This window comes from Ovis canadensis, chromosome 6 (genome assembly GCF_042477335.2).
Source record: "Ovis canadensis isolate MfBH-ARS-UI-01 breed Bighorn chromosome 6, ARS-UI_OviCan_v2, whole genome shotgun sequence".
NCBI classification, from domain to species: Eukaryota; Metazoa; Chordata; class Mammalia; order Artiodactyla; family Bovidae; genus Ovis; species Ovis canadensis.
The window spans coordinates 39382175-39409936 of NC_091250.1; positions in this window are offsets into that span (position 1 = coordinate 39382175).

A 27762-nucleotide genomic window follows, 5' to 3' on the forward strand; every position below is an offset into this window, starting at 1 on the left:
CATTAGAAGATTTCTTTTGAGATTAGGAACAAAATATGGATGTCTCTATCACCACTTCTGTATAATAGGCAAGTAATGTTGGCCTACATATGACTACCACAGACCACCACATAATGAGAGAAATAAAGGTGTAAGAATTTGGAAGAAAGACAACACTGTCATTTGCAAATAATATGACTACATATTTTTAAATCTTCAAAATAATCTGTATTATTATTATTATTATTATTAGGATTACTAACAGTTTACCAAGTTGTAAGATAAAAAATTAATATATATAAATTTTCATTTCTATACCAGCAACAAGCAATTAGAAAATGAGGTTAAAATATAACATTTTCCACTACATTAAAACATATGCAGTATACAGAAAGTATAATATAAAGAATGAATGCTACCACAAACTATGGACTTCTGGTAATAATGATCTGTCAATGTAGGCTCGTCAATTATAAATCTCACTCTGTTGGGGGATGTTGATAATGGGGAAAGTGTTTAGGCAGGAGACAGATGGAAAATCCCTGTACCCTCTGCTCAATTTTGTTGTGAATCTAAAACTGCTCTAAAAATTAAAGTCTATTAATTTTTAAGTACAGTATTTAAAAATAAATCTAGTAAGAGAAATACAAAACCTCTACAGAGAAACTTTATTGAGGAATATTAGAAGAGCCCAAATAAGTGGGGACATACCGTAAACATAGGTTGGCAGACTTAATATAAGTTGTTAAATCCATTCAAATTGGTCTATAGATTCAATGCAACCCAAATCTAAACCCCAAGCCCCAAACCCTACCCTTCATTCCCACTCTAGAATTTAATGAGCAAATTCTAGAATTAACATGAAGTGATATAAAGGACAAGAATAACTAAGGCATCCATGAAGAAGAAACATCTGGGAGAAGTTGCTTTACTAGACATCAAGACATAAATTCATAGAGGTGAAGACAGCTTCAGGTTGGAACAAGGGCCATTGAATTGACTGAAAGACCATTAAAGAGAGTCAAGGATAAGGACACAAATGAACACTTAACTAGACAGTTCAGCAGGGAAGAATGATAAACAGAATTGTGACAATTTGGTACCTGAAAGCACAATTGGAGCCTACCTTCTCCAATACAACTATTCATCCTAAGTAGATGAAAGACAAATATAAAAGAACAAATGAAAAAAAGTTAATAATAAAATCTAGCTTCATGACTTCAGAGTAGGGACGGATTTCTTAAACAAGCATAAAGGAAATAATCATAAAAGATAAAGATTTATAATTTAAATTAAATTAAAATTGAAGAACTTTGTTCTTCAAAGAGACCTAAAAAGATAAAACTCTATCAGACAGAAGTAGGGAGAAACTATGTACAACACATACAACCTACAATTATTTGTATCTGAAAACTCAATGAGGAAAGACAAGCATCTAACAGGAAAATAAGAAAAGAATAGGAACCAGAACTCATAAAAAAGAAACTCTAAATTGCTGAAAAATGCAAATATGCTCAATTTCCTTGGAAATAGAAAAATGCAAATTAAAACTACATAGTAACATTTCAATTTCAAAGTAGCACACATAAATGTATAATATTTATCTGAATTTTCAGAATATGTGTGTACATATTACACACTTTATTATTATTATTATACCCATTACAGTTCTCAGAGCAGCAAAAATTATCCAATCATGCAATATATATGCTTTAAGAAACTCACCAATTATTTGTACAATTGTTGCTTGGACCCCTTTAGATATAAGGAACTCTAAGGAAATCCACTCAATCTTTGAATAACTTAGAAAGATGTTTCTTTTCCTCGTTTTGTTGTGATTTATTTGCTTCACTTTGACTTAATATTTATCTCCCCATTGTTTTCCTCACTTATATTTTGTTCTAGACTTAGTCAAATCATTTTTACCTGACACAAAAGACTATAAACTAAAAGAATCCAGTAATAACAAAGGTTAACTTAGGTAGTCAGCTCCTACTAGATGTCACAAGCAGAGGATGGATCATCACTTTTTATGGTATGGTGAAAAGTCATATGTGTTAAGTGACTTCCCAAGACACTCCAATGATTTTGTTTCACATAAGTCAAGCAACAGCCAAAGTTCCTTACACCATTTCTTTGGGAAAACATATCCCTTGAACACATCCTTCCTTCTGTTTGCCTCCTGTAACTACGCTGGCAGCTACAGTGGGATGTTGCCAAAACGGCAGTAGTAGCTTGTTGGGCAGGAACAAGGGGAGCTCTGATGCCCAAAGACCATGATACTTTTTCTAATCAAGGACTTGCCCGATCTTTATACATATGAAAGAGCAGTTACTCTAAGCTTTAGAGCTGTGCTGTCCAATATGGAGCCACTAGCCACATATGGCTATTAAGCAATTGAATTGTGGCCAGTAAAAAGTGAAATATGCTGTATGCATAAAATACATGCTAAACCTCAGACTAAACACACAAAAAAGAGTGCAAAATAGCTCATTAATAATTTTTATAATGATTACACATGAAAAATGGCAATAGTGTGGATAACTGGGCTAAATAAAATATAAAAATTAATTGTATGGTTTTTTTTATTTTTTAATAGAGCCAGTGGAAAATTTTCAATCACACATGTAAACTCAAATTCTATTGGACAGCACAGCCTTAGAGACTAAGGTAAGGCTCAAACCTGATACTTTATAAGATAAATTCTGTTCACAGAAGTGTTTTGTTTGTCCCTTATGATATTATTAAAATTTACACTTCATTGCTACCTTTGAAAAGTCATGTCCATGCTCATAAAACTGAGATTAAAAAAAAAAAAATTAATCTTACTTTTCTTGAAAATCTAGGAGATCCGACATTTTGGAGGCTAGTTTATTACACAGCAACAATTTTTAGGAGTTGGAGAGCTGCTGACCCCTCTTTAGACCAGACTTGCCACTTCACCATAGTCATCCACATTTGCTTCATTCCTTTCAACAACGTTTAGTTATATTACCCGCCTGAGCACTAGATTCTTTTGAGTTTGCAAGCCCTTTCAACGTCAATATCTTAGTATTCAACCTAAAAGTGGGGATGGGATTGTTGCCACGTTTGGAGGATAGAAGAAGTGGCTTTTACTGGTACATTATTCTACTGGCCCAGTTTCTGAATCAAGTGTTGAAAACTAGAAATCTGTATTTGCATGTGTTGAAATCACCTGTGGGAATAACTGTTGCAATGAAATCAGTGGAATGAATGAAGTAGATGAGGGTTCTTATCCACTTGTTGAAATGGAGGATTTTGTTCAAAAGGTGTATGGGGAATCCCACATCCTGAGATCAATAGGGACTAGTGATGCATGCGTAAGCTAGAAAAGAACTCAGTGTTAAGTGGTTTGTTGATTCTTCTTGAAGAGAAACCAAATGGCAGTCACCCAAGCCTTCGAAACAAAACTCAAAGGAAGCTACAAAATCAGAACAAACAAGGAAACCCTAGGGAGGTTGTGCCTGAAATGAGAGAAGCCCTTGTTCCTGTAAGATAATCAGTTTATAATACAGCCACCAGCAGAGACCTAAGACTTCCAAAGATATTGGTATTTACAATTACCTTGTAGCAAGATGGTCTGATAATAGTTCATTACATACTCTGTCCTTCCCAACGTGTCAGTGTGTCTCCCTAATTACCAGTTGGCCTTTTGGAGAGCTGGTTTTCAAAAAAGACACAACTGTACATTGTTTTCTAGCTCAACACTCCTCCTGACAGAATTATTGAGGAAGCATTATGCAAATCTATTGTTTACCAAAGCCATAAAACCATCTGGTCCTAGGGGTTCATTTTTCGTAGCTGACTTCTGGAAAGCAGCATGGGTTTAACTTCCTCTGTTCTTCCTATTCTAGCTGCCAAGCCACTGTTGACAAAACACAGGTGTTTGGAGTTTCTCATTTTTGACTGCGCCTCCCATCCTGATCCTTGCTGTATTTATCTTTGTTCTATTTTCTGTACACGCACCTTATCTTCAGCATTTACACGTCGCGTCAGTTTCCACACAACACGGAGGTTTCTTTTGAAAACCTTCTGAGTATTTCCAAACTTAGTCAAACATTTATATCTCAGAGACACAAAGCACATTTGTAGGAAGTTACGAAAATGACCTTGGAAATCAAACATGAGGGCAGAGACATAACATTCAGATGGCAATGTCTACATGCACAAAGCATGAACCATCATCTGAGGAATTTAGGTTTTCAAAATCAGTCTCTGATCCTACTCATAAGTTTATGCATTTTGAATAACAGGAAATCTAAGACCATTGCCATTAAGCAGGCTTAATAACGGTATTTAACACTCAAGTTCACTATATAAAAGTATAGTCTTTCTTTCCGATTTTCTATGAGACTTTGAGATATTTCTTTTAGAATTTCACTGTTGTTTAACACCACTGTTCGTTCAAATCATAACAGTTCCTGCACCTAGCTAAGGATTCAAACTATATTTCTATCCACAGAATTCCTCCAACATAAAACTATGGAGGCTGAGGCAGATCGTCACATAAAAGCTGCATGATACCTCTTCTTAGTCCCTACATACCCTACATTCAGGCAGCTGTTAATCTGGAGCAGTTGGGGCTGTCCCCTAATCTTGCTGTGTTAACATGAGCAGGAAGCAAAAAAAAAAAAAAAAGTTATCTTGTTCCAGTGATTAGGACAAGTAAGGAGATACTTGCTACAATATTTATTTTCTATGACAGTTAAAATGTTTCCAACACTTAAGAACTTTTAAGACCATTATAAACAATGTTAGATCCACTACATTGTCCAAGCCTAGCAGAACAGGTTGAACCTTCTGTGTGCTCAAAGAGCTGTAAATTGAAGTCAACTAGAGAAGAAATTCCAATGGTATTTTGAGATAACAAGGGATAGATAACTTTTAACATAGGAAGATAAATTACTTGATTATCACTTCTGCTTGGGATCCCCCTGCTAGAACATTCTGGCCAAATGAGCTTAGTTGTTTGAGATTTCCCATGCCTAATATTTCCATAATTTCTATGCCCTGTGCTCCGTACTAAGATTACCGTAAGAACTGCTAGTGAAAGAAGAGGGTATGACAGTGATGCAAAGACAACATGAGCTTTTGGTAAACGTCAGAATCCTGGGAGTTGCCATCAGCTAAAAAAAGAACGAGTGGGAGGAGGATGTGGCTGTTGCTCAAAGACCTATAGTTCTGCTCTTGCAGCCACATCCTGCCTGTGGCTAGGTCAACCCAAGTACCACATCTTACTGCTTTCCTGACTGATAAAACACCACCTGCTACTGAAGAAGGGGTCTCTCTTTGCAATAAACCAATGCCCTTATGAAAGATGAGTAAACATTTAGGGTTACGGGAAACTCGGCCTCTTGAGTATTTACATATACATGTGAAAATGTCTGTGGCCAAGATCTTTTAGTGATAGTAAAAAATAACATGTGATCATAGAAGAGAATTTGGAAAAGTACATAAAGATGCAAAGCAGAAGTAATTCAAAGTCACCTCCTCTGATATACTGAGAATAGCATTTTGATCTGCCAGTATGCATGTTTATGTGAATATACATATATGTGAATGATTTTACTTTTAAGTATATGATATATATTAATATTTACAAAATAGAAATCATGTTATACATAATTCCTATGATCATACTAAATGTGAACAAATTTTATTCTCCTTTTGGTCATTTAATGTTAGGTTTTACAAATTTTTCCATGCTAAATGTTCTTTGAAAACATTTTGAGGGTCTGTTAATGTTCCAGTACATTGGTGATTCTCAAGCCTTTGTATGCATCCAAATTATTCTGAAGGCTTTGTGAAGGCTTGGTCTACCCTAGTTTCCAAGTTAATAGGTGTCAAATAGAGCCAAGAATGTACATTTCTAAGAATTTGCCTGGTGATGCTGGTGGTGCTTGTTTGGCGGTTACACAGTGGTTGATTAGATTATGTAAACATTTCTTATAATTGCATATTTGGACTGTTTGCCATGAATAGTATTAGAATAACAATATGCATACACGACAGTTTCACTGGATAGGTTCCTGTAATGGGAATAACTGGAAAACTTACGAACTTTTGGGGTATCTTCAATATGTATGGCAATTTACACTGTGTGTGAATGTTCTTATTCTACAAATCCTGGTTACTTAGTATATCTATGTTTCCCAAGTATTTAGTGAAAATAACATCTTATTTCAGTTTAGATTTCTTTGCTTACCAGTGAAGTGAAATATTTCATCTTATTTGTAATATCTATTTGAAAGAACTATGAACAAAACTCTATGGCTATTTTTTTCAAGCTGTTGGGGTCTTTTTTCTTATGCATTCTAGCAATCCTTTATATGTTTAGGCTGTGAATCCCTAGTTTGTTCTATTTGACATAGATATTTTCTCACTTGGCTATTTGCTTCTTTCTTGACTGACAGTTTCTGACAGTGATTCATTCTTTCAGTTTTTCTGTAGTGAAGTCATTTTTTTGTGATTTAGGTTGTTACTTAGAAAACAGGAGTCCCAAAGTAAACATTTTCCCCTCTTTCTTATGGCTTCATGCTTAACACTTGCTTCCCTAACCATTCTGGAATTTCTCACCTTTCTCTTCCTTCCTCTCTTCTCTCCTTCCTTCCTCCTTCCCTACCTCGCCCTCCCTCCCTTCCTGTCTCCCTTCTTCCTTTTCACCTTCCTCCTTTCTTCTCTCCTTCCTTCCTTCCCTTCTTTCTTTCTCTATCTCTCGTCCTTCTCTTCCCCTCTCTTCCCTTTCTTTCCCTTCCCCACAACATGAAGTGTAGCCCAAGTAGTTAATTAATTACCCAGCACCATTTATTAAATAACCATTCCTTCTCCTATTACAATGTGATGCACAATCACATTTAAAAGTTAATTTGCAAGCTGGGAGATTAGTTCTCGGTTGGTATTTGTAGGAAATGTGATCTGGTATAAGATATTCTTTTTAGTAAGCACAACAGGAAACACATGTATGACATCAAATGAGAAAACCAGAAATCAAGCCATGGTAAGGCACTGGTAGTTCTAATTTCAACATGTGTCTTGGCTTCAGCTTAGATTCCCAATCAGGCATTTAGAGGGTTTCCTTGTTTTGCTCACTGCCTTAAATGTGATGCTTTCAAAGGGACAAAAAAACATTCCAATGCCTTCAGGAAATACTGAGAGTTCAGTGTGTTTTCCAGTTTGAGGCAAATGGGAACTTTTATTTTAAAATCCCATTGAATCATTGCACAAAACATTTTTGTTGTCTGGGCTTACTTTTTCTTTCATTTAGTCTGCCAAACACTAAGTCTTCTCTCAGTCTATTACTTTTCCCATTCACCCAGAATATATCAGAAATGCATTATATTGTGTAACACAGGTTAAAATACTCTTAGGATTTGCTTTGATAACGGTAATTTTTGTTTACAAATGTGAAAGTCCCTCGTGTGGGCAGCTGTGAACAATTCTTCAATATTACTCTAGCTCTCTCCATCAAAAGTATCTGAATGTAGTGCTAGTTAAAAAAAAAAAAAAGTTGCTACAAAATCCAATCTCTGAAGCAGTGACAATTATTAATCACTTTTCCAGTTACAGTAAAAGTAATTGTCTTTAGAACCACTGAGTCTCAGTTACTACAAGGATAAAACTGAGGGTTCTGTCTGAACTTCACACTGTTTACCAAAGTAATGACCAATTTCCAGATCCTGATGAATGAATGGCAAAGTAATATATTATTTCTCCAACTTGATTTTTCTAGGAACTCCCATCTTACGGATTTTGAAATGGGGAACATTGCTATTAACAAAGACAAAAAAATGCATGTCTAATTCAAAGTCAAATATATTTTTAAAATTCATTTAGCAGTTATAAGTATTCATGAATTTTATTTTTAAATTTTCAATAATTCTGTATATTATTGTAATTCAATAGTTCACTATAAAGGTTTGTGAAGGCTCAGTTTGGGTTTTGTGCAAATTATATCCAGATACTATATGCCATTCCTCTTGTTCAGTTTTTTCCCTTTTTCCCACCTTCATGCTGATACTAACAACACCATGACTGATATATTTTATTTTTCCTTCACCTAGCCACTGTTACTGATATGAATCAAAGGTGGTAAATATACTAACCACGTGCTGCAACTTCCCAATTCTGATCTGATGATAGATATCACTAGTCAACTGCAACATCTTTCTCTTTATATTTGCTATATAGAGTCTTTCACCACTTTTCTAAAAGCAGTGACATAACTAAGCAGTTCAAAGGTCATCCCTGACACTGGCTGTGCAAAGTGACCTTATGACCAACTCCAAGTAGACAAAAGGAAGTAACAATGTCCACAAGGAAGTAACAAAGTCAACAAGGAAAGCAAAATTGATGAGAACAGAAATAAACCTTTCTGCTGTAGCTTACCTGCTGGTGGTCACTGAAATAATAAGGACTGCAGGACCCCTGGTTTCTAGTGTTACAGGAAGAAGCTGTGTGCACAGTTCTCCTGGACTAAGTGACTCGCAAAACAGAGTTCTCCGTTAAGAAAGGCTGTACTGCCACAGATAACTAAACCCTAAAAGGGACCCTTTCTCTATTTATAGGCACAACTTTATCCATATCATTCTATGAATATATCTAAGAAAGGACTGCTGTCGTATCTACTTAGGTATGTATTTATCAGACCCAGCTTCCAAACTGATTTCTCCGAAAACAATGCAATATATCTGATCATCAAAACTGAGTAATAAAATATGAAAAATTAGCACACAAATTCAAAACTATCAAATACATTTGAAACTATAAAATATTTTCTCCCGAAACATTTGAAATAATAAGAAATATTTGATCCATTGCTGAAATGCATAAGGCCACATATTCTCCTGCCACAAAAATAAGTTTGCAACAGAAAGAACATGAGCACGTGGCCTCTGCTCTCACACGGGGTTCCCGGTACTCCTGGCACAGGCATTCCCATGGAACTGGGATGGTGCAGGAACTCAGGATCTTGGAGATTTGAAAGTGTTTTGGCTCACCTCCTTTATTTGGCTGTCTGTATTTTGGTCATCACTAGCATTTTCCCAAGAGCTATATTCAGGTTTATGATATAGCTGAGAGGGTTACATAGAGCTGGATAAAATATTTAGTATGTTCCCAGACACTTTTTAATCAAAATGTAACTGATATTCTCTACATTCCTTTTTTTTCCCCCTCCTCACCCACCTACCAACTGTTACCATCTAGATCACAGTTGGCTGATATTTGGCAAGAGGATTCTACTCCTTCCATCTGGCCTCATCTCAGCCATCACTAACGGATCACGGAATACTTTCCCATCAGCCTCAGAGCCCTTTCAACACAGGACTCTCTGAACAGCCTTTTCAAATAAGCCCCAGTAAGAGATGAAACCAAATGAACTCCCTGAACCAGTCTGAGGTCATGGGGTATAAAGATGTTCTGAACTTGGCAATGTAAACGGAATCAACTGGACACAAAAGAAGAATATCTGAATCTAAGCTAAACCTGTCAAGTTAAGATCTTCAAGAGCGAGAGTTCTAGAATTTACATTTTAAACAATTCACCAGGATGATTATTGTACAGCCAGCACTGTACCCATTCACAGATTAGCATCTGGGTGAGACGGGTAGAGAGGGAAAAAATTAATGGGAAAAATTAATAAAAAATTAATTTATTTAAGATCGCTGAACTTCAGTTTGGTCATCTACAAGAACAGTATCACCATACTTTCTTCAGTGGGCTCTTTGTAAGACAAAATGAAATCATGTGCTTGGATGCACTCAGTGCTCAACATGGGATTGGTGCTCCACACCCGTCCGTTCCCTCTGTTAGCCGACTCACTAGCAATCTGACTTCAAGGGATATTGTCCCGGTGCAATTAACTCCTTAAGCTGCTGTCAAGAAAACAAAAAAACACATATCCCCTTCTCTCAAAGACCTCTGATCTGAGTAGCTCCTGATACTTTTGAAATTACCACTTTTCTTATAGGCAGGAAACCAGGGTTCCATCCCTGTGTTGGGAAGATCCTCTGGAGGAGGAAATGGAAACCTAATCCAATATTCTTGCCTGGAAAATTCCATGGACAGAGGAGCCTGGTGGGCTACAGTCCATGGGGTCACAGTCAGACATGACTGAGCAGCTAACAAACTTTGTAGGTATTTGACACCAGTATGTTTTTTTCCAATAGTTTACATATATACATATTAAAGTAAGTCTTAAAATCTTATTACCTTTTGTCACCTTGACACAGAAATGAAGAAATGACACATATGTCCAATACTGGCTGAACAAGGCCATGAAATCTGAATTGCCTCTAAGACAAGTGGATGAGTACAAATTAACCACACCTCTGAAATAATATTTTAGCAGTTTTCTTCCAGCCAACATCTTCACAAAAAGGCACAACTCACCTGGAAAGAAACAAAGGCATGACTGAATGGGAGATGCACATGTATATTCACTGAGATATGTTTATGATATTCCTAAAATTATGCCAAATTTAATATTTTGCATTTATCACTTGCTCACAAAGCCAACTTTTTCCCTCAAAGATCTTGAAGACTTTGAAGGAGCTGTATACACTGAAATGAAGGAGAGATGGTGTTAGGACAATATGATTTTTAAAAAGATGTGCATTCTACAGTACAATTGGCCATGTCAGAGTTATGTGCTCTCTGTTCATCACTGTAATCTGGGGAGTGGAGGCTGTAGGTGGATGAGGAGCAGGCATGATTGTAAGCAGCATCAAGTTGACATGAACTGATGGAGGGCTGGTTTCCCCAAGAAACAGCAGCCCCAAACAGCACACAATAGATACTCTCAAAACCTAAACCTTCCCTATGAGATCCAGATTTTTTTCTGATCACTTGTTATCAATATTTGCCTGGCTAAAATGCATATTAGTGACAACGAGATACAAGCTTAAGCATCTATTGTTCATTCCTCATATCACATGTTTTGTGAAGAAGAGCTCAATCTAGAAGTCTAATCAAAACCAATAAGAAAAGGATCTCTCAAAAGTATCTAAATGCAAGCTGGCTGGCAAAATTAAATGGGAGATAATCCAATCATTGGAGAAGGCAATGGCACCCCACTCCAGTACTCTTGCCTGGAAAATCCCATGGACGGATGAGCTTGGTGGGCTGCAGTCCATGGTGTCGCAGAGTCGGACACGACGGAGCAACTTCACTTTCACTTTTCACTTTCATGCATTAGAGAAGGAAATGGCAACCCACTCCAGTGTTCTTGCCTGGAGAATCCCAGGGACGGCGGAGCCTGGTGGGCTGCCATCTATGGGGTCGCACAGAGTCAGACACGACTGAAGTGACTTAGCAGCAGCAATCCAATCATTGAAAGACTCCATTTGCTTATCATCAAACAATGCAATTCAGCTCAATATAAAATCTTGTAAGTGCTCCTTAAAATTATATGTACCATGTTGAATATCATTAGTGACTAAGACAATGCAAATCAAAACTACAGCCACACACCCCACACCTACTAAGATGGCTAAAATGTTAAAAGGCAAACAATAAAAAGTGTTGGTGACTTCTGGTTTCCAATCCAGCGATTTAGGAGATTAGAAGTCACCTCTCTCCCCTAACAACAGGTTAAAAACAATGATCAAATGGAAAAATCAGAAGCTCTTCTTACACTCATCAGAGAAGTGAGGACACAGGGCAGAGCCCAAATTGAAGAGACAGACAGGTAGGTACGAGAATCACAATAGTTTGGTAACTCGTCAGTAGAACCCTCCAAAGGGAACCTATGGCAGGTGGGAAAACCTGAACTGTAGTTGATGAACTGCTGAAGGCTCGCTAGACAAGTCTAAGGGTTAAAAAATGCAAGGGACACATAGTGAACCAAGAGTGAACACTAGTGTAAACTACAGACTTTGGGTGAGAACCATACCTCAGTGTAGATGCATCAATTGTAAAAAATGTATCATGCCAGTGGGTAATATTGCCGATAAGGGAAGCCGAGCATTTGTGGGGACAGGGGGCATATAACACCCTCTCCATTTTGCTACAAATCTAAAATGCTCTAAAAAATCTTGCCCAAAAAATTGCTTTCATCTCCGGGAGAACCCAGTCATAGTAGCCGCCTCCACCCCACTTTTTGTGCATTTTATCTCCACAAACCTTACCAGGTCCTCACAGTGAAAATTCCCTGTTGATTCTTCTAGTGGGAAGGGGAAAGTATCATTTTGACACATGCCAGAGCATTCTGTTCTTCCTAACAAGGTCTGCCCTCAGACAGAACTATTCTGCCACAGTCTAATCTGCTGTTAGATCCTAACCTACCTGGGGAAGGGATACCCAAATCTCGCTGGATCTATGTGAGGGGAGAGAAACCTCAACTACAGCTCCCTTGGTCCTTCCATAAGGGAACCAAGTACTCAACTCTAGGCCTCTGTCCCACCATATATGGGTAGGCTGGGGCAAAACTGAGAAGTAATTGTGAAGTTCACAGTCCAGGAACTGAGATAATTATAGGACTACAGAAATGCCCCTCCTCTAACACCTTCAGTTCAGTCGCTCAGTCGTGTCCGATTCTTTGCAACCCCATGAATCACAGCACACCAGGCCTCCCTGTTCATCATCATCTCCCGGAGTTCACTCGGACTCACGTCCATCGAGTCCGTGATGCCATCCAGCCATCTCATCCTCTGTCATCCCCTTCTCCTCCTGCCCCCAATCCCTCCCAGCATCAGAGTCTTTTCCAATGAGTCAACTCTTCGCATGAGGTGGCCAAAGTACTGGAATGTCAGATTTAGCATCATTCCTTCCAAAGAAATCCCAGGGTTGATCTCCTTCAGAATGGACTGGTTGGATCTCCTTGCAGTCCAAGGAACTCTCAAGAGTCTTCTCCAACACCACAGTTCAAAAGCATCAATTCTTTGGCGCTCAGCCTTCTTCACAGTCCAACTCTCACATCCATACATGACTACTGGAAAAACCATAGACTTGACTAGACAGACCTTAGTCAGCAAAGTAATGTCTCTGCTTTTCAATATGCTATCTAGGTTGGTCATAACTTTTCTTCCAAGGAGTAAGCATCTTTTAATTTCATGGCTGCAGTCACCATCTGCAGTGATTTTGGAGCCCCCAAAAATAAAGTCTGACACTGTGTCCACTGTTTCCCCATCTATTTCCCATGAAGTGACGGGACCGGATGCCATGATCTTCATTTTCTGAATGTTGAGCTTTAAGCCAACTTTTTCGCTCTCCACTTTCACTTTCATCAAGAGGCTTTTTAGTTCCTCTTCACTTTCTGCCATAAGGGTGGTGTCATCTGCATATCTGAGGTTATTGATATTTCTCCCGGCAATCTTGATTCCAGCTTGTGTTTCTTCCAGTCCAGCGCTTCTCATGATGTACTCTGCATAGAAGTTAAATAAGCAGGGTGACAATATACAGCCTTGACGTACCCCTTTTCCTATTTGGAACCAGTCTGTTGTTCCATCTCCAGTTCTAACTGTTGCTTCCTGACCTGCATACAGATTTCTCAAGAGGCAAGTTAGGTGGTCTGGTATTCCCATCTTTTTCAGAATTTTCCACAGTTTATTGTGATCCACACAGTCAAAGGCTTTGGCATAGTCAATAAAGTAGAAATAAATATTTTTCTGGAACTCTCTTGCTTTCTCCATGATCCAGCGGATGTTGGCAATTTGATCTCTGGTTCCTTTGCCTTTTCTAAAACCAGCTTGAACATCAGGGAGTTCACAGTTCACTTATTGCTGAAGAATTTTGAGCATTACTTTACTAGCATGTGAGATGAGTGCAATTGTGCAGTAGTTTGAGCATCTTTGGCATTGCCTTTCTTTGGGATTGGAATGAAAACTGACCTTTTCCAGTCCTGTGGCCACTACTGAGTTTTCCAACTTTGCTGGCATATTGAGTGCAGCACTTTCACAGCATCACATTTCAGGATTTGAAATAGCTCAACTGGAATTCCATCACCTCCACTAGCTTTGTTCGTAGTGATGCTTTCTAAGGCCCACTTGACTTCACTTTCCAAGATGTCTGGCTCTAGGTGAGTGATCACATCATCATGATTATCTGGGTCGTGAAGATCTTTTTTGTACAGTTCTTCTATATATTCTTGCCACCTCATCTTAATATCTTCTGCTTCTGTTACACCTACTATCACATTACTAAAGGTGTACTTATCACAGTTCCTTTTACCCAGCATGTCATGTCCATGATAAGCCATCCTCAGTTGCTCACTTGTGTCTGACTGTTTGTGATCCCATGGATTGCACCCAGCAGGTTCCCCTGTCCATGGGGTTTTCCAGGCAAGAACACTGCAGTGGGTTGCCATTTCCTCCTCCAGGGGACCTTCCCCACCCAGGAATCAAATCTCCATCTCTTGAATCACCTGTATTCGGATTCTTTATCTCTGAGCCACCTGAGAAGACCCCTGCTGCTGCTGCTGCTAAATCACTTCAGTCGTGTCCGACTCTATGCGACCCCATAGTCGGCAGCCCACCAGGCTCCCCCATCCCTAGGATTCTCCAGGCAAGAACACTGGAGTGGGTTGCCATTTCCTTCTCCAATGCATGAAAGTGAAGTCGCTCCATCGTGTCTGACTCTTTGTGACCCCATAGACTGCAGCCTACCAGGCTCCTCCGTCCATGAGATTTTCCAGGCAAAAGTACTGGAGTGGGGTGCCATTGCCTTCTCCGGGGAAGATCCCTAGCTATCAGTAAATCTCTACACGGTGTAACAAAATGTCAATAAATACAGTTTGCAAAGACAAAACCAAGAGAGTCATATATGCAAGAATGTTGGGATTATCAAACAAGGAATTTAAAATAACTGATTAGCATGCTAACAGCTCTAACACGAAAAGTAGATAATAAGCAAGAACAAAGGAATACTGTAACCAAGAAATTCTAAGAATCAAAATGAAATTCTAGAAAAAAAATGTTAGAAAAACACCATAGAAGGAATGAAGAGTGCCTTTGAAGGGCTCATTAGTAGATCTGACATAGCTGAGGAAGGAATCTGTAAGCTTGAGAATATGTCAATAGAAACTTCCAAGACTGAAAAGCAAAGAGAAAAAACTACTTTAAAAATGGAACAGAATATTCAACGACTGAGGAACAACTATAAGAAATGTAAAATATGTGTAATGGGAATACCAGAAAGGGAGGGAGGGAAAAGAGAGAGGAAGCAAGGAAGGAAAGCAATATTTGAAGCAACAAGATGAAGAATTTCCTCCAAATTAACTCAAAATCCAAACTGCAGATTCAGGAATCTCAAAAAACACCAAACAGGACAATTGCCAAAAACACAAAATAAAACAAAACTACCTCTAAGTATATCATTGTTAAATTTTGGAAAATCAAAGATAAAAAAGTAATTTTGAAAGAACTAAAGGGGGAAAAAATCTTATTTATAGAAGAGCAAAGTTAATGGTTATATCTTGACTTCTTAGAAATCATGCAAGTAGAAAAAAAATGTATTAAATATTTAAAGTGATGAGAGGAAAAAAACCCACTAACCTAGAATTCTATACCTTGTGAACAGACGTGAAGGAGAAATGAAGACTGACTTTCTCCCATAAACAAAAGATGAGAATACGATGCCAGTATGCCTGCCCTTTAAAAAATTTTAAAAAGTGTTTTTTCAGAGAGAAAGGCAATAATATAAGCAAGAAACTCAGATCTCTATAAAGAATCATAGATCTGCATTCATCAGAGGATAAGTGAAGGTAAAATAAAAACTTTAATTTTCTTATTCTTAATTACAAACAAGTTTGCTCAAAATAATTGCCACAATGTATCTGATTATGCAAAGATCCTTGTGTGAGAATGTATATATGTGTGTGTGTAATTATATATAAGTGAAATGAATGATAGCAGTGATACAAGAAATGGAAGGAAGGATTTAGGAATATGTTGTTATTATAGGGTATTTGCACTAGCTATGAAGAGGTACAGCATTACTTGAAACTAGACTTGGACTAGTTGTAAATGTTTGCTGCAAACTCTAGAGCAATAAAATGGGGGAAAAAAGCATAACTGATACACTAGAAAAGGACAGAAACTGGAATTATAAAGACAGCAATGGAAGACAAAAATAGGAACAAAAGAACAAGGGCTACAAACAGAAAACTGTAACAAAGTATTAATAGATACTAATTCAAATATATCAATAATTACTTTAAAGGTACATAGTCAAATAAACCAAATAAAAGACAGAGATCCTAGAATGGATCAAAAAACAAGACCCAAATATAGGTAGTCTACAGAATCCACTTTAAAATAAAGGTATTATGCCCACAAATTTCATAAACCAGAAGAAATGAACCAATCCTTGAAAGATACAATCTGCCAAAACTCATACAATAAGAAATAAACAATTTGAACTGACCTATGTCAACTAAAGACATTAAATCAATAATTAGTTACCTTCTAAAATATAAAGCATTAGGTCCAGATAGATTCTCTGGTGAATTCTACGAACTTTGAAGGAAAGAAATCATTCCAATTTTATATCAATACTTTCTCCAGTATTAGAAGTATTGGAAAATACTTCCTAACTCATTCTCCCAACAGGAAGTCAACTTTAAATGTAAAGATACATATAGATTAAAAGAAAGAGATGAATAAAGATATGCCCTGCTATTGCTAAACAAAAGAAATTAAAATAACTGTATTAATTTCAGGCAAAGCAGACTTCAGAGTAATGAGAATGTTCAAGAATAGAGAGTGTGTTCAGTTCAGTTCAGTTCAGTCCAACTCTTTGCGTCCCTATGAATTGCAGCACATCAGGCCTCCCTGTCCATCACCAACTCCCGGAATTCACCCAAACTCATGTGCATCAAGTCAGTGATGCCAGCCAGCCATCTCATCCTATGTTGTCCCCTTCTCCTTCTGTCCCCAATCCCTCATCAGGATCTTTTCCAATGAGTCAACTCTTCGCATGAGGTGGCCAAAGTATTGGAAGAAGCACAAGCTGGAATAAGACTGCCGGGACAAATATCAATAACCTCAGATATGCAAATGACACCACCCTTATGGCAGAAAGTGAAGAGGAACTAAAAAGCCTCTTGAAAGTGAAAGAGGAGACTGAAAAAGTTGGCTTAAAGCTCAACATTCCGAGAGGGTGTTACATGATTATAAAGGGGCCAATACTCCAAGAAGACAATAATAATCAGTGTGTATAGACCTTAAAACAAAATGTCAAGATACTTGAAGCAAAAACTGATAGAACTGCAAGGAGCCATTATTATAGTTGGAGATGTCAATTCTATTAGAAATGGATGGATCTGTTTGCAGATGACATGACCCTCTACATAGAAAACCCTAAAGACTCCACCAGAAAATTACTAGAGCTAATCAATGAATATAGTAAAGTTGCAGGATATAAATCAACACACAGAAATCCCTTGCATTTCTATACACTAATAATGAGAAAGTAGAAAAAGAAATTAAGGAAACAATTCCATTCACCATTGCAACGAAGAATAAAATACTTAGGAATATATCTACCTAAAAAAACTAAAGACCTATATATAGAAAACTATAAAACACTGATGAAAGAAATCAAAGAGGACACTAATAGATGGAGAAATATACCATGTTCATGGATCAGAAGAATTAATATAGTGAAAATGAGTATACTACCCAAAGCAATTTACAAATTCAATGCAATCCCTATCAAGCTACCAGCCACATTTTTCACAGAACTAGAACAAATAATTTCAAGATTTGTATGGAAATACAAAAAACCTCAAATAGCCAAAGCAATCTTGAGAAAGAAGAATGGAACTGGAGGAATCAACTTGCCTGACTTCAGGCTCTACTACAAAGCCACAGTCATCAAAACAGTATGGTACTGGCACAAAGACAGACATATAGATCAATGGAACAAAATAGAGAGCCCAGACATATGGACACCTTATCTTTGACAAAGGAGGCAAGAATATACAATGGAGTAAAGACAATCTCTTTAACAAATGGTGCTGGGAAAACTGGTCAACCACTTGTGAAAGAATGAAACTAGATCACTTTCTAACACCGCACACAAAAATAAACTCAAAATGGATTAAAGATCTAAACGTAAGACCAGAAACTATAAAACTCCTAGAGGAGAACATAGGCAAAACACTCTCCGACATAAATCACAGCAGGATCCTCTATGATCCACCTCCCAGAATTCTGGAAATAAAAGCAAAAATAAGCAAATGGGATCTAAATAAAATTAAAAGCTTCTGCACAACAAAGGAAAATATAAGTAAGGTGAAAAGACAGCCTTCTGAATGGGAGAAAATAATAGCAAATGAAGCAACTGACAAACAACTAATCTCAAAAATATACAAGCAACTTCTGCAGCTCAATTCCAGAAAAATAAACGACCCAATCAAAAAATGGGCCAAAGAACTAAATAGACATTTCTCCAAAGAAGACATACGGATGGCTAACAAACACATGAAAAGATGCTCAACATCACTCATTATTAGAGAAATGCAAATCAAAACCACAACGAGGTACCACTTCACACCAGTCAGAATGTCTGCGATCCAAAAATCTGCAAGCAATAAATGCTGGAGAGGGTGTGGAGAAAAGGGAACCCTCCTACACTGTTGGTGGGAATGCAAACTAGTACAGCCGCTATGGAGAACAGTGTGGAGATTCCTTAAAAAATTGCAAATAGAACTACCTTATGACCCAGCAATCCCACAGCTGGGCATACACACCGAGGAAACCAGAATCGAAAGAGACACATGTACCCCAATGTTCATCACGGCACTGTTTATAATAGCCAGGACATGGAAACAACCTAGATGTCCATCAGCAGATGAATGGATAAGAAAGCTGTGGTACATATACACAATGGAGTATTACTCAGCCATTAAAAAGAATACATTTGAATCAGTTCTGATGAGATGGATGAAACTGGAGCCGATTATACAGAGTGAAGCAAGCCAGAAAGAAAAACACCAATACAGTATACTAACACATATATATGGAATTTAGAAAGATGGCAATGATGACCCTGTATGCAAGACAGCAAAAAAGACACAGATGTGTATAGCGGACTTTTGGACTCAGAGGGAGAGGGGGAGGGTGGGATGATTTGGGAGAATGGCATTGAAACATGTATACTATCATGTAAGAATTGAATCACCAGTCTACGTCTGATGCAGGATACAGGATGCTTGGGGCTGGTGCACAGGGATGACCCAGAGAGATGTTGTGGGGAGGGAGGTGGGAGGAGGGGTTCATGTTTGGGAATGCATGTACACCCGTGGTGGATTCATGTCAATGTATGGCAAAACCAATACAGTATTGTAAAGTAAAATAAAGTAAAAATTAAAAATTTTTTTTAAAAAAAGAATGAACAGGGAGGGAGGAGGGCTTGAGGAGGGGGGTTCAGGAAGGGGAACATGTGTATACCTGTGGCAGATTCATGTTGATGTATGGCAAAACCAACACAATATTGTAAAGTAATTAACCTCCAATTAAAATAAATAAATTTATATTTTTTAAAAAAAGAAAAAAAGCAGCAATCAAAAACTGAGAACCTAAACTTTTACTCTAGGATGCTGGAAAAAGAGCAAATTAAATCCAAAGTAAGCAGAAGTAAAGATATAATAAAAATGAAAGCAGAAATCAATCAAATTTAAAGCAGGAAATCAATAGATATAGCCAACAGAACCAAAAACTAATTTTTAACAATATCAATAAAATTGATAAGACTTTAGGCAAGTTAATTAAGAAAAAGAGAAGGAAGACACAAATTACTAGTGTCAGAAATGTAGCTGGGGAACTTAGATCTTCAGCTGAGGAAACTTTTGCATCTTTAGTATCAGATATAAAAGTAGGGAAATCACTACAAGCTTAGTAGACAGAAAGGGATAATAAAAAGTTATTATGAACCACTCTATGCTCTCAAATTCAATAACCTAGAAGAAATAAACCAATCTTTGAAAGATACAGATTAAATCTTTCATACGAGAAAAAGCTCAAACAAGAAAAAATATACAATGTGAATGTCCTATGTCTATTATAGAAATGTCATCAATAATTAATAACTTTCCAAAACAAAGAGCACCAGGCATAGATGGTTTCATGTGTGAATTATCCAAACATTTAAAGATGAAATTATGTCAACTTTCTACAATCTCTTTCAGAGGATAGAAGCAGAGAAAATCCTTCCTAACTTGTGCTATGAGGCCAGGATTGCCTTAGTTCCTTAATAACAAGACAAAGAATACAACCAGTACAATATCTTTCATGAACACAGATGCAAGAATTCTCATCAAAACATCAGCAACTTGAAACTTACTTACATAAAAACTATACACCATAACCAAATGGGGTTTATTCCAAATAAGCAAAGCTGGTTCAACATTCAATTAATGTAGTCCATCCATCTATAGGTTAATGAGGGAAAAAAAAAAAAACAACCACAATCATACCAATAGGTGAAGAAAAGCATTTGGCAAAATCTACTGAAAGAAGCTTACTCCTTGGAAAAAAAGTTATGACCAACCTAGAGAGCATGTTGAAAAGCAGAGACATTACTTTGCCAACAAAGGTCCATCTAATCAAGGCTATGTTTTTCCAGTGGTCATGTATGGATGTGAGAGTTGGACTGCGAAGAAAGCTGAGCACTGAAAAATTGATGGTTTTGAACCGTGGTGTTGGAGAAGACTCTTGAGAGTCCCTTGGACTGCAAGGAGATCCAACCAGTCCATTCTGAAGGAGATCAGCCCTGGGATTTCTTTGGAAGGAATGATGCTAAAGCTGAAACTCCAGTACTTTGGCCACCTCATACAAAGAGTTGACTCATTGGAAAAGACTCTGATGCTGGGAGGGATTGGGGGCAGGAGGAGAAGGGGACGACCAAGGATGAGATTACTGGATGGCATCACGGACTCGATGGATGTGAGTCCGAGTGAACTCCGGAAGTTGGTGACAGACAGGGAGGCCTGGCATGCTGTGACTCATGGGGTCGCAAAGAGTCGGACACGACTGAGCGACTGAACTGAACTGAACATCTATTCATCTCAACATTCAAAAAACTAAGATCATGGCATCCAGTCCCACCACTTCATGGCAGATAGATGCAGAAAAATTGGCAATAGTGACAGATTTTATTTTCTTGGGCTCCAAAATCACTGCAGAGGATGACTGCAGCCATGAAATTAAAAGACACTTGCTCCTTTGAAGAAAAGCTATGAGAAACCTAGACAACATATTAAAAAGCAGAGACATTACTTTGCCAACAATGGTCTGTCTAGTCAAAGTTATGGTTTTTCCAGTGGTCATGTATGGATGTGAGAGATGGAACCATAAAGAAAGCTGAGTGCTGAAGAATTGATGCTTTTGAACTGTGGTGTTGGAGAAGACTCTTGAGAGTCCCTTGGACAGCAAGGAGACCAAACCAGTCAATCCTAAAGGAAATCAGTCCTGAATACTGATTGGAAGACCTGATGCTGAAGCTGAAGCTCTAGTACTTTGGCCACCTGATGCAAAGAACTGACTCACTGGAAAAGACCCTGATGCTGGGAAAGATTGAGGGCAGGAGGAGGGGATGACAGAGGATGAGATGATTGGATGGCATCACTGACTCAACGGACATAAGTCTGAGCATGCTTCGGAAACTGGTGATGGACAGGGAAGCCTGGTGTACTGCAATCCATGGGATCTCAAAGAGTCGGACACAATTGAGTGACTGAACTGAATGTCTCTTCAAGATCAAAATACTCAGCAAACTACAAATAGAGGGGAACTTCATCAATAGCATCTACAAAAACCCACAGTTAATACCAAAGAGGATAAATTACTATGAGTTTTGGGCACTCAACATTGTTTGCTTTTATAATTAATTTGGGAGAAATATTTGATGTTGGGGTTTTTAGAATGGAAAACCTATTAGAAACTGTCACAAAGGAACTAATAAACAACTAAATGAGCTATCTTCTAGCTTAAAGGTAGATCATCAAATTGGGCATCAGTAGAGAGGAACTTTATTGAAGCACTTAAAGTACTCTGAATGCCTTCTCAATCCAACTAGAGAAAGGATTAAAAAAAAAAAAAAAAGCAAAAGAAAGGGCAGGGGCAGGGGAGAAGGCCTCAAACTACCACAGTGAGTATAGTGAATGTACTCTTATCTGATAAGAGTAGGAGTAGTAGTAGCTGGTCAGGTAATCAAAAAAAAAAAAAAAGAAGGTTAAAACAAATAATCATATAAAGTGTATTTAAGTGCTTTTAAGAACTGTGAAGGCTCTCAGATCTTCCAGTCTCCTTACAAGCTAATATGTTTGCCTGCCACAGCTTTATCTATCCACAAAACACCCCAAAATTATGGACAAAACATATGGAAAAAAAATTTAGTGCATTTCTGAGGCTGATGGAAAGGAAAAATATGAATCCATCATTGAGACCAGTGACAGTCTAAAGACATTTTCCAACTCCTGGTGGCATTTGTCCTGTGTAGCTGGTAGGTGAGGTGCCATGCAATTATGTGACTCAGGAACCAATCAAAAGCCCCATTTTCTGAACTAGAGTGGGACATTAGTAGGTTATCATGGGGAGGAGGAGGAGTCATCACCATTGAGTCAAGACTGGGAAACTGAAGCTGAGCCTCAGCCTATGGGTAGGTATTAGGGTTGAAGACTTGGAACCAACCTGAATCTGGGGATTTAATAACCATACACTTTAATTCTATTTTCAGTAAATTCCTATAAACATGGGTCATTTAATCCCACCTTAAGTTTATAAAATTGGTTGAGTTCTTGATATCCTAGAATGTTGTTGTTACTCTAATTAGCACCTTATTTATTTGTAAATTGAAAGTCATCTATACCAGGTTTGAACAAAACAATATATAACTCAAAGATCAGTTCTAGGAATAAGGCATACTTGTTTTTTCCCCTATATACTGAGAAGTTCAAACCTTATTTATTAATTACCAAAGGAAAAGAGAAGCTTTACTTGATACCTTCTCTCAGAAAGGGAGAAAGTTTTTCTATTTATCTCTATGAGCGAACTGAAAAAACATTTTTTTAAGTGACATGCAAAAAGGTCAACAGTATAGGAAGGGTTTTGTGTGTGTGTGTCTTTGGTTTTTCTCTGTTTTGTTTTGCTATCATTGGGTTACACTGTCATTGTGCACTTGGAGAATCTCCTGAATACTTTCACTCTCATCAAGAATGATTATTTTGGATAATTGATAATGGGCAGAATTGAGGCTGTAAATTGGTAGATAAACTAATGATAACTAATCCTGTAAACTGAGGGTAAGGGTATTGAAGGGTCTCATTCTTCTGATGTTTGCTCTTATTATTACCATTATATTTTTATTATCATTAAATTATTACCATTATTAAATGGAGAGGGAAATGGCAACCCACTCCAGTATTCTTCCCTGGAGAGTCCCAGGGACAGAGGAGCCTGGTAGGCTGAAGTCCATGGGGTCGCAAGGAGTCGGACACAATTGAGCAACTAACACAACAATAGTTTCTTGGTTTTGAGCTTTGTGAGAGCTCTTCTGCTTACACTGCAACATGACTGACAAGGTAGAATCCAGCCTGCTTCACATAGCCAGGTTGCCAAGAGTGTCAGAAAAATTCTCTGCCAAATTTGTGGGAACTTTGCACATCGGCTGGATAAATGTGGATCTAACGGAGCAGTCATTCATCACTGCCTTCACATAACTTCTGAAGTACAAAATAATTAATTCACTTAGGATGATCCACTGCATTTGCTGCTGTTGGCTACGTTAGACATTAATTGATCATAAAATGCTTTCAGGATATTACTTACATATCGTTAATTTATTGGTACAGACTATATTACTGGGATTTGAGGAAAGTCTGGGTGTTCATTGGAAGGACTGATGTTAAAGCTGAAACTGCAATACTTTGGCCACCTCACACGAAGAGTTGACTCACTGGAAAAGACTCTGATTCTGGGAGGGATTGGGGGCAGGAGGAGAAGGGAACGACAGAGGATGAGATGGCTGGATGGCATCACCGACTTGATGGACACGAGTCTGAGTGAACTCCGGGAGTTGGTGATGGACAGGGAGGCCTGGCGTGCTGCGATTCATGGGGTTGCAAAGTGTCGGACACGACTGAGCGACTGAACTAAACTGAACTGAAGAATGTCTAGGACTCAGTAAGGAGAGTGCTTACTTTGTTCCTAAAAGGATATAATACGTCGTGGTCAGGCAGGCTACAATCTACTAAAGAGGAATATTTATATAATGCAGGATATAACTTTCGAGAGGGACATCTGTTTGTTTTATTGCTACGTGAACCATACAAGTTAAATATAGCTGGCTGTTTGAACCAGCCAAAAGACAAAAGGTAAGACAAAAGTTCTGCTTGGGTAAGAGATTTATGTATATTGTTCTCTCACACTGCTTTCATTGAAGGCTGTGAGGAAATTCGGCTTAATAATGCATCAAACAGGTACTTTTCTTAAAAACATAAGAATATCAATAGATATTGATTTTAAAGACCTATTTTGGGGAAAACTTAGTAAAAAGCCTTAAAAATTCCAACTAATTCATTTTTTTCAAGGATTTTAAAATTTTTTTATTGAGGCTTTGAATGTGTATCATGTTGAAGACACAAAATTTTATGCAAATAAAAATTAATGCTAAGAATCATCAGCAATATATTGTATGTGTGTGCATGTTTGTGTGTGTGACACAGAGAGCAAGACAGAGACACTAGAGCCATGTGTATGTGTGTTGAGGTATTTTAAATTAGCTTGTCATTTTTAGACCATAAGTGTTTCTGAATAGAAGAAGTAAGTTGGGATCAATTAAACAAAAAACAAAAAAAAAATCCTATTTTATTTTGTGTTAATAAATCTATGTTTTCAGAAATTAAATCAATCTAATACTAAATATATGATCATGAGGACATGCTAAAAGATCAGTATAAAATTTCAGGTAAAACTCTCCTTCTCTGCCTCTTACCTCAGAACTCTTTGGAAGAAAAGCTATGACAAATCTAGACAGCATCTTAAAAAGCAGAAACATCACTTTGCCAGCAAAGGTCCATCTAGTCAAAGCTATGGTTTTTCCAGAGTCATGTACAGATGTGAGAGCTGGACCATAATGAAGGCTGAGCACCCAAGAATTGATGCTTTCGAACTGTGGTGTTGGAGACCCTTCAGACAGCAAGGAGGCCAAACCAGTCCATCCTAAAGGAAATCAACCCTAAATATTCATTGGAAGGACTGATGCTGAAGCTGAAGCTCCAATACTTTGGCCGCAGGATGCAAAGAACTGACTCACTAGAAAAGACCCTGATGCTGGGAACGACTGAAGGCAGGAGGAGAAGGGGGCAACAGAGGATGAGATGGTTGGATGGCATCACCCGACTCAATGGACATGAGTTTGGACAAACTCAGGGAGATAGTTAAGGACAAGGAAGCCTGGCGTGCTGCAGTCCATGGGGTCGCAAAGAGTCAGACACAACTTAGCAACTATTCTCATATTTTCAGCGATTATTGCAGAAATTATTTTACCAATTCTTTCCTACAGAAGACTGATAAAATGATAACTTTGCTTGAAAGAATGACAAGAAGAAAGAAAATCCAGCAACAAGCTCCCCTAAGGAACTCTTCATTTACTGCAGTAGCTCGCCATGTCAAAGATGAATCGGACAGGAAGTCTGACCTCTGACTGACCTCAGAAAAGCCAAAAGAAAGTGAACTAACGCTAACTTGCTATTTCTCTCAAATATCATTAAAACATTACTACCTTTATTTTTCTGAAGGTAAATCTAATAATGATAACTTTGCATTCAGTATATATCCTTTGGGGCTAGTCATAAAGATATTTTCCATTTCTTTTTATAAAAATATTTGACAAAAGGATTTCTTATTTTGGTTAATGTTCCCCTTTCTCAAAGAGCCCTTTCTCAATCACCATAATTTTTTCTCCACCACCTAACTTTTTATTACCCTGAGTGTGGCAGATGTAGTAACATGATGAAAAGTTTAAAGTGAAGACAAAAATAAAGAAAATGAAGAAGAAACAGTTTACTGTTTTATTTTGTGCCAGTCACTCTTTTGAGAGCCTTGAACATCTTTACTCATTAAACTTCATAAAAATTTTGTAATATAGATTCTATTTTTAATCACATTTTAGATATAAGAACACTGAGGACATTGTCCAAGGTCACACAGCATTCCCAAACTGTGGGCTTTCTAAGCTCAGTTCCACCAACATGACTTGCCCCTGCTTCCTGTATTTTGTAAGTATACTTTTCTCTACTCTGTCCACTAGTAGGGCTTCTGGAAAGTTCAGATGTATACCTCTTCCTTCCAAAACTTACTAGAAGAGACTGGACTTTCCAGCTGGCTCAGGGGTAAGGAATCTACCTGCCAATGCAGGAGACGTGGGTTCTATCCCTGGGTGTGGAAGATCCCCTGGATGAGGAAATGGCAACCCACTCCAGTATTCTTGCCTGGAAAATCCCATGGACAGAGGACCCTGGCAGGCTGCAGTCCATGGGGTTGCAAAGAGTGACACAACTGAGCATCTAAGCATGCACTTTATGCAGTGTCAGACTATACAACCTAATCTGGCGTAAGTCTAAAACTTCATATTCTTTTCTCTTTCCTCCTTATTCACTGACCTTTCATGCCAGATCACCTTTCTTAGAATCCTGGATTCAGGATAAGGCCCTCCTTTGTGTCGACTATCAAGATCCCTAATAAAGCCAAGTCTAGTCAGTCTCCCTCAGTGTTGGGCCAAACTCATCAAGGTCACTCCATTTAGCCTGTTTTTCTTGGCATCTCCTAACAAGATCTCACCCTAGATTTCATCAGTGGGTCTTGCAATCAAATGTAGTCTACAGAACAGCAGCAGCAACATTACCTTAGAGCTTCTTAGAAATGTAGATTCTTTAGTCTCACCAGAGACTTATGATTAATTCCCATCCACGCCATGTGCCTTTTGATAAATAGACCCATGTCTCTAATGCAGAGGTTTTTAAACCCCAATGAGCATTAGAATCACTTGAAGATTAAAACACAGATTTCTGGATTCCCACTTGTAGAATGTCTAATTCAGTAGATCTGGGAAAGGGGAATCAAAAATTTATTTTTCAACTAATTCCCAGCTGCTACTGCTGCTGTCTGGTGGACCAGACTTTGAAAACCACTGCTTTAACTCTTCCTGGATTTTCTCCTTTTCTGTATTTAAAACTTTTCTAGAAAATTGTGAGTTCTCCCTACATGGTGTTAGGAAGAACATGGCCCCTGGGTGATTCAGACATAAGAGCTATCGTCTGAGAAGAAGTTGTGGACTAAGGAGAGCCAACATGTATAGGGTGGGAAAGTGGGGGTGGATGTCTGCAATCCTGGCCCTGACCCTGATGTCTAAACCATTGTTTCTTCCATCACAGTAATTTCATAGGATAATTTTACTTCCATATTTAACTGAGTGGTCACAATTACAAACAAGATGAGACAAAATAAAGAGCCTGTTATAGGAGTTTCTAAATGAATAATCATGTAATAAAGGGGACATTTCATTAAGAAATCCAACAACTGGAGGATCATGGTATATAAGCAGAATTAGGGATTGAAAAAGATAAAACAGTGAAGAATAATAAACTGCTTGGGTCTTTACTGGACAAATGTCTAGTGAGCTTCTCACTCCCAAATTATTTTAGAAATTGGTATTTTGAACTTTCTCCATTGTATAAACCTATAGGTTCAGTTCAGTTCAGTCGCTCAGTCCTGTCCAACTCTTTGCGACCCCATGAATCGCAGCATGCCAGGCCTCCCTGTCCAT